Below are 11,333 nucleotides of genomic sequence, written 5' to 3' on the forward strand. Positions count from 1 at the left end.
GAGTAATAAAGCCCACCATAATGCCCCCCCCCCCCCCCCCGTAGTAATAATTCTCCTTATAATGTGACAGTGCAAAAATACCCCCTTGTAATGCCCCCAGTTGTGCTAATGTCCCCATAGTGCCCCCATAATGTGCCAGTATAAAATACCCCTATATAGTGCCCCCAGTAAATTCCCCCATAGTGCTCCTCTCCCCCCTTCCTGCTAGTGCCCCCATAATGTACCAGTATAAAATGCCCCATATATAGTGCCCCCAGTAAATTCCCCCATAGTGCTCCTATCCCCCCTCCCTCATAGTGCCCCCCATAATGTACCAGTATAAAATGCCCCATATATAGTGCCCCAGTAGATGCCCTCAGTGTCCAGCCTCTGATAGGCTGCCGGCTAGTGTCCCCCATAATGCCCCCCAATAATGTGCCAGTAAGTGTCCCCATAGATGCCCCCCCATCATGTGCCAGTATCAAGTGCCTCCCCCCCCCCACACATGTCCCAGTATCATAGTGCCATCTCCCCCCTCAAGTGCCTCTCTCCTTCCCACCCCCCATGTGCCAGTATCATAGTGCCAAACCCCCCCATGTGCCAGTATCAAGTGCCTCTCTCCTCCCCCCCATGTCCCAGTATCATAGTGCCATCTCCCCCCCACAAAAAAGTGCCAGTATCAGGTGCCTCTCTCCCTCCCCATGTGCCAGTATCAGGTGCCTCTCTGCCTCCCCCCTCCCCATGTGCCAGTATCAGGGGCCAACCCCCCCCCTCCAGGTGCCAGTATCAGGTGCCCCCCCATGTCCCAGTTTCATAGTGCCATCTCCCCCCCCCCCACAAAAAAAGTGCTAGTATCAAGTGCCTCTCTCCCCCCCCCCACCATGTGCCAGTATCAGGTGCCAATCCCTCTCCCCCCCATGTGCCATTATCAGGTGCCTCTCCCCCCCCCATGTGCCAGTATCAGGTGCCAACCCCCCCTCCCCCTCCAGGTGCCAGTATCATATGCCAACCCCCCTCCCCCCATGTGCCAGTATCAAGCACCTCCCACTCCTCCCCCCCCCCCAGGTGCCTCCCGCTCCCCCATGGCAGTAACAGTCGGGTATTAAAAAAATAATAATAATAAACACTTCTACTTACCTCTATGTCAGCGATGCGATGCAGCCTCTTCCTGTGTCCCGCCTTGTATGTCCATATATGGAGTCAGTGCTTGTATTTCAGAAAAGTTTCTGCAGGGACTCAAAACCACGACCTTCTGCTTCAGAGGCAAAGCAGCTAATCACTAGACCATACCAGCTGCCTTGCTGCTGACTGAAAAAATATGAGACTTCTACTGTTATAGCTGGCTAAGTGTACATCTATACACATGACAGCTGCTCATATATAGAGATATAGCAGAGCTGAGTGTGCTGAGACAGCTGTCATATAGAGATATAGCAGTATCTCAGATATAGCAGATATATCTCTATATGACAGCTGTTCCAGCACACTCACCTCTGCTATATCTCTATATATGATAGCTGCCCCAGCAAACTCAGCTCTGCTACATCTATGCATATGATAGCTTCCCAAACACACCCAGCACTGCTATATCTCTATATGACAGCTGTCCCAGCACACTCAGCTCTGCTATATCTCTATATATGACAGCTGCCCCAGCAAACCCAGCTCTGCTACATCTATACACGACAGCTGCCCAAACACACCCAGCACTGCTATATCTCTATATGACAGCTGTCCCAGCACACTCAGCTCTGCTATATCTCTATATATGATAGCTGCTCCAGCACACCCAGCTCTGCTACATCTATATATCTCTAAGTATTGCTATACAGTAGATAGATATATAGAGATATAGCAGAGCTGAGTGTGCTGTGGCAGCTGTCATGTGTATAGATGTAGCAGAGCTGGCTGTGTTTCGGCAGCTGTCATGTGTATAGATGTAGTAGAGCTGGGTTTGCTGGGGCAGCTGTCATATATAGAGCTATAGTAGAGCTGAGTGTGCTGGTGCAGCTGTCATGTGTATAGATGTAGCAGGCTGGCAGTGTTTTGGCAGCTGTCATGTGTATAGATGTAGTAGAGCTGGGTTTGCTGGGGCAGCTGTCATATATAGAGATATAGCAGAGCTGAGTGTGCTGGGACAGCTGTCATATGGAGATATAGCACTGCTGGGTGTGTTGGGGGCAGCTGACGTGTCTATTGATGTAGCAGAGCTGGCTGTGTTTCAGCAGCTGTCATGTGTATAGATGTAGTAGAGCTGGGTTTGCTAGGGCAGCTGTCATATATAGAGATATAGTAGAGCTGAGTGTGCTGGTGCAGCTGTCATGTGTATAGATGTAGTAGAGCTGGGTTTGCTGGCGCAGCTGTCATATATAGAGATATAGCAGAGCTGAGTGTGCTTGGACAGCTGTTATATCAAGATAACGTTAACCTACAACAAGGCAGCTCTGTCAATTAAGACAGCTTCTAATGACCACTTGCACCAATTCAGAGTAAACTAAAAACCAACCAAGTGGAGTATTGTATCAAAAAATATCATTTATTATAAAATATAAAAGATGGAGAACAACGGGATGTTGTGATACAGTACACGGAGAAAGCACAGGGTAAGCACATTCAAAAGTAGCACCATGGACCTGCACAGATTGGTGTACAGTAGGGTACGGTCAAAGAAATAGGATAAGGGCTGAGGCTCTGGGGACCCCAGAAAATATCTGATATAATATGATGGTCACCCCAATGAGGGTATGGTACGCACGGCACCACAGATATTGGGTGAGCCCCAGAGTTTCAGCTGATATACCCTAATAATGTGGGCATCACTGTCAGTCCAAAATTCTGATGTAAAAAATAAAAAATAACAAGAGAATAACAAAAGATACAATATATGAACGACTGAAAGTATGGAGCCTGGTGAGACCACATACAGAAGACCCCACATAGATCTAGCACATGCAAATGCGGACCGTACCTGAGGACATGGCGACAATTGAAGTGACAGACCCTGGGCGCGGGACCTCTATGGCTCTGTGGTGCCGTGCGTACCATACCCTCATTGGGGTGACCATCATATTATATCAGATATTTTCTGGGGTCCCCAGAGCCTCAGCCCTTATCCTATTTCTTTGACCGTACCCTACTGTACACCAATCTGTGCAGGTCCATGGTGCTACTTTTGAATGTGCGTACCCTGTGCTTTCTCCGTGTACTGTATCACAACATCCCGTTGTTCTCCATCTTTTATATTTTATAATAAATGATATTTTTTGATACAATACTCCACTTGGTTGGTTTTTAGTTATATCAAGATAAAGCAGTGCTGGGTGTGTTGGGGACAGCTGTCATGTGTATAGATGTACACTTAGCCAGTAGAAGTCTCATATTTTTTCAATCAGTTGTAATGCAGCCTTTATGGCTGTGAGGGTTAATGCTTTGCCTCTGGTACACTGATACATTGGAGGTTGTGGGTTCCCGAATCCCAGACACACCAGGAGACTTTAGCAGACAGTAAGATTAGATAACATTAGCGGCTGCTGCTGTGAATGGGCCCTGAACACGATATTTAACTAACTTGAAAATAAACTGTCACACACGCTGCCGGGGCACCGGGCCCCCTTGGCAGCCCAGGCCCCCCCAGCAGCTGCTTCCCCGGTAGTTACGCCACTGCTTACAAGTTTTGTGTATACGAGGGGGCGATATTCCCGTATTCAACCCCCAGAATGTCCCCCCACTCTGGATGTTAGCGGGAAACTTCAGTGGGACCTTATGCACCCACTGCTAGATAAGGGTTACTAGCTGTACGTGGATAACTTTTTTACTAGTATCCCCTCGTTCCAGTCCCTCGCCGCCAGATCCAGATCCATGTCAACGCGGCCTCCCTACCTACCCCCTCCAGGTACCTATCCCCAGTGGTGAGACCCGTGCCCTTACCACTGGAAACCTGTTACTGGTCAGATCATCTAACCCCCCTCCCCCATCAGCCCTCGACCCCCCCATCTACCCCACCAGACATTTAGATGTTATTTATTCCTGCAGCTCTAATGCTCTGATGATCACTGATCAGTAGATGACTCAAGTCAAGCCCCCCCTGCCATTTAAGGATGTCCTTGTACTGTCCACAATTAATGGTAGCGGCATCACTCCTGTCCCTGTGTGCGGTACCGCAGCAACGGTCCTCAAGCCCGATTGAATCGTCGACTACAATCAGTATATGGGAGGAGTTGATCTCTCTGATCAAGTCATCAAGCCATATAACACCATGCGCAAAACCCGGGCATGGTACAAAAAAGTTGCGGTCTACTTGGTACAGGTTGCCTTTGTGCTGTCCCGCTGGCAACACAGGGACATTCCTTCAGTTCTATGAGGCAGTACTGAAGGCCCTGATCTTTTCTGACCGGGAAAGAGCAGGCCAGAGAACCTCGAGAACTGTAGGCGCCTGGATCGTCCCTGGCCAACACTTTCTAGGTGTGGTCCCCCATACTGAAAAGAAGGGACGGACCCCGCAAAAAGTGCAGAGTGTGTCACAGGAGGGGGATACGGAAGGACACCACTACTCAGTGTGACACATGCTCCGATCATCCGGGCCTCTGCATTATTGGTTGCTTCAGGGAGTACCACACTTCCATGGAGTACTAAATTAATATCCCAATTTAGCCACTGACAATCGGATAAAAAACTGGTTCTCAGACTTGAGACACTAAAACAAAAAATATATATATTAGATATCGCCGCAACCGTAATAATCTGCTCTATAAAAATACCCCCTCAAACCTCAGATGAACACAGTCCAAAAAATAAAATAAAAACGGTGCATCCGTAATAATCTGCTCTATAAAAATACCCCCCAAACCCCTTAGATGAACATGGTTAAAAAAATAAAATAAAAACGGTGCAAAAAAAGGTTTTTTTGTCACCTTACATCACAAAAATTGTAATATCAAGCGATCAAAAAGTCATATGCCCACCAAAATAGTGCCAATAGAACCATCCTCTCATCCCGCAAAAAATGAGCCCCTACCTAAAATAATCGTCTACAAACTAAAAAAAAATGACTCTTAGATATGGAGATACTAAAATGTTTTTTTTGTTTATAAAAAGATAATATAGTGTAAAACATAAAACAATTTAAAAAAGTAGACATATTAGGTATCGCCGCGTCCGTAAGAATCTGCTCTATAAAAATACTCCCCTAACCCCTCAGATGAACACGGTAAAAAGGGGGAAAAAAACTGTGCAAATAAAATGTATTTTTTTGTCACCATACATCACAAAAATTGTAATATCAAGCGATCAAAAAGTCATATGCCCACCATAATTGTGCCAATAAAACCATCCTCTCATCCTGCAAATAATGAGCCCCTACCTAAGATAATCGGCTACAAACTAAAAAAAAAATGACTCTTAGACTATAGAGATACTAAAATGTTTTTTGTTTATAAAAAGATAATAAAGTGTAAAACATTAAAATAATAAAAAAAGATTGACATATTAGGTATTGCCGCGTCCATAAGAATCTGCTCTATAAAAATACCCCCAACCCCTCAGATGAACACGGTAAAAAATAAAAATTGTGCCAAAAAAGCAATTTTTGGGCAAATTTTTCCATTTTAATCCATTTTTTTCCCCAATAACAAAGTAAGGGTTAACAGCCAAACAAAACTTAATATTTATTACCCTCATACTGCAGTTTGCAGAAACACCCCATATGTGGTCGTCAACTACTGTATGACCAAATGGCAGGGCGCAGAAGGAAAAGAACGCCGTATGGTTTCTGGAAGGCAGATTTTGATGGCCTTTTTTTTTTGCCACCATGTCCCTTTTGAAGCCCCCCTGATGCACCCCTAGAGTAAAAACTCCATAAAAGCGACCCTATCTAAGAAACTACACCCCTCAAGGTATCCAAAACTGATTTTACTAACGTTGTTAACCCTTTAGGTGTTCCACAACAGTTATTGGCAAATAGAGATGAAATTTCAGAATTTCTATTTCTGTTAACCTTGCCTCACAAAAATGTAATATAGATAAACCAAAAATCATATGTACCCTAAAAATAGTCCCAACAAAACTGCCACCTTATCCCGTAGTTTCCAAAATGGGGTCACTTTTATGGAGTTTCTACTCTAGGGGTGCATCGGGGGGCTTCAAATGGCACAACATGTAAATAAACCAGTCCAGCAAAATCTGCCTTCCAAAAACCACACGGCGCACCTTTCCCTCTACGCCCTACTGTGTGCCAGTACAGTAGTTTATGGCCACATATGGGGTGTTTCTGCAAACTAGAAAATTGGGGCAATAAATATAGCATTTTGTTTGGCAGTTAACCCTTGCTTTGTTACTGGAAAAATGGATTAGAATGAAATTTGAGAATTTTAATTTTTGGGCAAATTTTGCCAATAACTCTTGTGCAACACCTAAAGGGTTAATAAAGTTTGTAAAATCAGTTTTGAATACCTAGACGGGTGCAGTTTCTTAGATGGGTTGACTTTTATGGGGTTTCTACTCTAGGGGGTGCAAAATGGGACATGGTGTAAATAAACTAGTCCTGCAAAATCTGCATTCCATAAACCATACGGCTCGACTTTCCCTCTATGCCCTATTGTGTTCCCGTACAGTAGTTTACGGCCACATATGGGGTGTTTCTGCAAACTACAGAATGGGGGCAATAAATATAGAATTTTGTTTGGCTGTTAACCCTTGCTTTGTTACTGGGGGAAAAAAAAAGGATTAAAATGAAATTTGAGAATTTACATTTTTTGGCAAATTTTCCATCTCCATTTGCCAATAACTCTTGTGTAACACCTAAAAGGTTATCAAACTTTGTAAAATCAGTTTTGAATACCTTGAGGGGTGTAGTTTCTTAGATGGGAGTTTCTTCTCTAGGGGTGCATCAGGGGCGCTTCAAATAGGAAATGGTGAAAATAAACCAGTCCTGCAAAATCTGCCTTCCAAAAACCATACAGCGCACCTTTCCCTCTATGCCCTACTGTGTGCCTGTACAGTAGTTTACGGCCACATATGAGGTGTTTCTGCAAACTACAAAATCGGGGCAATAAATATAGCATTTTGTTTGCTGTTAACCCTTGCTTCGTTACTGGAAAAAAATAATAAAAATGGAAAATTTGCCAAAGAATTGAAATTCTAAAATTTTATCTCCATTTTCCATTAACTCTTGTGGAACACCTAAAGGGTTACCGACGTTTGTAAAATCAGGTTTCAATACCTTGAGTGGTGTAGTTTCTAGAATGGGGTCATTTTTGGGTGGTTTCTATTATAGAAGCCTCACAAAGTGACTTCAGACCTGAACTGGTCCCTACAAATTGGGTTTTTGAAAATTTCAGAAAAAATTTAAGATTTGCTTCTAAACTTCTAAGCCTTGTATCATTCCCAAAATGATCCAAACATGAAGTAGACATATGGGGAATGTAAAGTAATAACTATTTTTAAAGGTATTACTATGTATTATAGAAGTAGAGACATTGAAACTTGGAAATGTAAAATGTTTTTACATTTTTTTGTAAATCTTGTATTTTTTTTTACCAGTGTCATGAAATACAATATGTGACGAAAAAACAATCTCAGAATGGCCTGGATAAGTCAAAGCATTTTAAAGTTATCACCACTTAAATTGACACTGGTCAGATTCGCAAAAAATGGCCTGGTCCTTAAGGTGAAATAAGGCTGTGTCCTTAAGGAGTTAAACCAGGCGCCCCCTGCTCTGAAGAGGGGAGGGTGTCTGGTTAATACGAAAAGTTCCTAAATTGAAGGAAACACCACTGAAATGGTTCGGGAACAGCATAGGAAGAATATCAGGATGCATCTTGGACTCCCAGGTCGCTGCTTGGAACGATGTCCTCCGAGTAGTACGCCACAATTACAGACGCACCAAACCGAAGATAAAATCGAGGAAAAATTGTTAGGAAACATTCTTTCCTGAATTTGTACTTGTATATAAAGTGCAAGTGCTGCCAAAAATCACAAGGAAAAGGCACTCTGATACAGCCTGTATATCACATAAAAGAGGAACTCATTCACATTGTGGTACAATTGTTCAGGTAGTGGGACTCCTACACTCATAAAGCCTATGCACTAAGTGAAAGGGCTGCCAAAAATTACAAGGAACCGGCGCTCCAATACACTCTTTAGTACGCACAAAAATTATGATTGATGGCCTGCTGGTGAACTAACCCTCTAAAAAGTTATATGCGAGGGCCTGCAGGTGAGCTGATCCTGTCAAAGATTGTAGGTGAGGGCCTGCTGGCAAGCTGACCCTCAAAAAAATTATAAACAAGGGCCTGCAGCTGAGCTGACCCTCAAAAAAATTTGATGTGAGGGCCTGCAGGTGAGCTGACCCTGTAAAAAAAATTAAGGTATGGGCCTGCTGGTGAGCTGACCCTGTAATAGATTTTAGGTGTAGGTCTGCTGGTGAGCTGACCCTGTAAAACATTATATGCGAGGGCCTGCAGGTGAGCTGACCCTGTAAAAGATTTTAGGTGCGGGCCTGCTGGTGAGCCTAACCTTGTAAAAGATTTTAGGAGTGGGCCTGCTGGTGAGATGACTCTGTAAAACATTATAAGTGAGGGGCTGCAGGTGAGCTGACACTGTAAAAGAATTTAGTTGCGGGCCTTCAGGTGAGGTGACCATGTAAAAGAATGTAGGTGAAGGCCTGCTGGTGAGCTGACCCTCTAAAAAAAATATATGCGAGGGCCTGCAGGTGAGCTGACCCTGTAATAGATTGTAGGTGAGGGCCTGCTGGTGAGCTGACCCTCTAAAACATTATATGTGAGGGCCTGCAGCTGAACTGACCCTGTAAAATATTATATGCGAAGGGCATATCTGTGAATGCATTATATGCGACAAATAAGCATGTTGATATGATAGAAGAGGAGGAGGTGGATGAAAAAAGGAAGATTCAACCATATACCCTTGTTTGTGCTGTACATTATAAACAACACATTTAAAGTGCCTTTATGTTCAGCCTCTTTCATGTGGTGGAGTCATGGTCATGGTCATGGTCAATCCAGGCCTTGTTCATTTTAATAAGAGTCAACCCGCTCAGACAAAATGCTGGCGGCAGGGCAGGCCAGCATCTCTAACGTGTAGAGCGCCAGTTCGTGCTACATGTTCAGCTTGAGGGTGCTGGCGGGGTTTCATAAAACTGTCCCAAAAATACAGATGACTGGATCTAAGGTTGGCGCAAAACACACCTTACCAGGACACTTGCATGAAGAATGGAAAATCTTCTTTATTGCATATTCTTTTTGCCAGGTAAAAACAATGCGTTTCGGGGGTCCAGAGCCCCCTTAATCAGGTTAAAAAGACTTAAACCCTGAAAGGTGTTGTTTTTACCTGGCAAAAAGAATATGCAATAAAGAAGAAGATTTTCCATTCTTCATACAAGTGTCCTGGTAAGGTGTGTTTTGTACCAACCGGAGATCCATTTTTCTGTATTACTAGTGTTCGGTAAGCCTCCCCTTTTTACTTTTTCCTTATAGCTCCACTTATTTGGAACCTACTACCCTATGGTGTAACATAGTAACATAGTACATAAGGCCGAAAAAAGACATTTGTCCATCCAGTTCGGCCTGTTATCCCATGCAAGTTGATCCAGAGGAAGACCCCTCTCTAGTAGCTATAGCCTGTAATATTATTAAGCTCCAGAAATACGTCCAGGGCCCTCTTGAATTCCTTTATTGTACACACCATCACCACCTCCTCAGGCAGAGAGTTCCATATTCTCACTGCTCTTACCGTAAAGAATCCTTTTCTATGTTTGTGTACAAACCTTCTTTCCTCCAGACGCAGAGGATGTCCCCTCGTCACAGTCACAGTCCTGGGGATAAATAGCTGATGGGATAGATCTCTGTACTGACCCCTGATATATTTATACATATTAATTAGATCTCCTCTCAGTCGTCTTTTTTCTAAAGTGAATAACCCTAATTTTGATAATCTTTCAGGGTACTGTAGTTGCCCCATTCCAGTTATTACTTTAGTTGCCCTCCTCTGGACCTTCTCCAACTCTGCTATGTCTGCCTTGTTTACAGGAGCCCAGAACTGTACACAGTACTCCATGCTTTCTGTTTTTGCTTTCCTAACAACATTTGCCGATTGTAGAAAATGTAACTGTCCCAGGCTTTGGAGAATGTTGCCCTGCCTATGTTAGACCTGTTGTGTGTTCCCCTTATCTCCCCTCCTCGATTGACCAAGGAACTACGGACTCTGCCGCCAGCTTTGTCAGATGGAAATTTTTGGACCTTCTGCTATTGCATCATTTTGTTTGTCCTCTGCACCAGAGGAATGAGAGATAAGAAGTTCTCTTTGTAGTGTGGGGGTTGAGAAGGGTGAACAACCAGTAATTTGTGTTGTCTAAAATGCGTATAAAGCGTGGGTCACTGAAAAGCCTAACATGAAGTCAGTCATGTATGCCAGAGTACAAACAGACAAGACTTTGCTTTCATCATCAGGAGGACGACTCTCAATCTCCTCATCCTCTTCCTCCTCTTCTGCCCACCCACGCAGAACAGATGGAATTAAACTTCGATGGGTACTACACTCTGTAGCAGAGGCAACTGTCTCCTGCTCCTTGTCCTCTTCATCGTCCAATTTGCGCTGAGAAGATGAACTGAGGGTGGTCTGGTTATCGCCCTGTGCAATGTCTTCCTCCATTTCCACCTCTTCCACATGCAAAGCGTCGGCCTTAATTGTGAGAAGCGAGCGTTTGAGTTGACATAGAAGTGGGATGGTGACGCTGATAATAGCATTATCAACGCTCACCATCTGTGTTGATTCCTCAAAGTTTCTTAAAACCACAAAGCGGTCAGACATCCATGCCCACTCCTTGCTTGTGAAGAGAGGAAGCTGGCCGGAAAGCCGATGACCATATTGCAGTTGGTATTCCACTACTGCCCTTTGCTGCTCACAAAGACTGGCGAACATGTGGAACGTCGAGTGCCAGCGCGTACTCACGTCGCATAACAGCCGGTGAGCTGGCATTTTCCAGGGCTGCAGTGTTGACAGATCAGCTGAAACTGTCGATGACTTGCAGAAATGAGCACACACGCGGCACGCCTTCACCAGTAGCTCAGGCAAATTGGACTAGGTTTTGAGAAACCACTGAACCACTAAGTTTAAGACGTGGGCTAGGCATGGGATCTGTGTGAGCTTGCAGAGCTCCAAAGCCGCCACCAAGTTAGGCCCATTACCAGACACAACTATGCCTGGTTCTAGGTTGAGTGGCGAGAGCCACAGCTCACTCTGGTCTCTTATCCCCTGCCACAGCTCTGCGGCGGTGTGCAGTTTGTCACTTAAGCAGATCAGCTTAAGCACAGCCTGTTGACGCTTCCACAGTGCTACACTGC

This window comes from Bufo gargarizans, chromosome 2, assembly GCF_014858855.1.
Source record: "Bufo gargarizans isolate SCDJY-AF-19 chromosome 2, ASM1485885v1, whole genome shotgun sequence".
NCBI classification, from domain to species: Eukaryota; Metazoa; Chordata; class Amphibia; order Anura; family Bufonidae; genus Bufo; species Bufo gargarizans.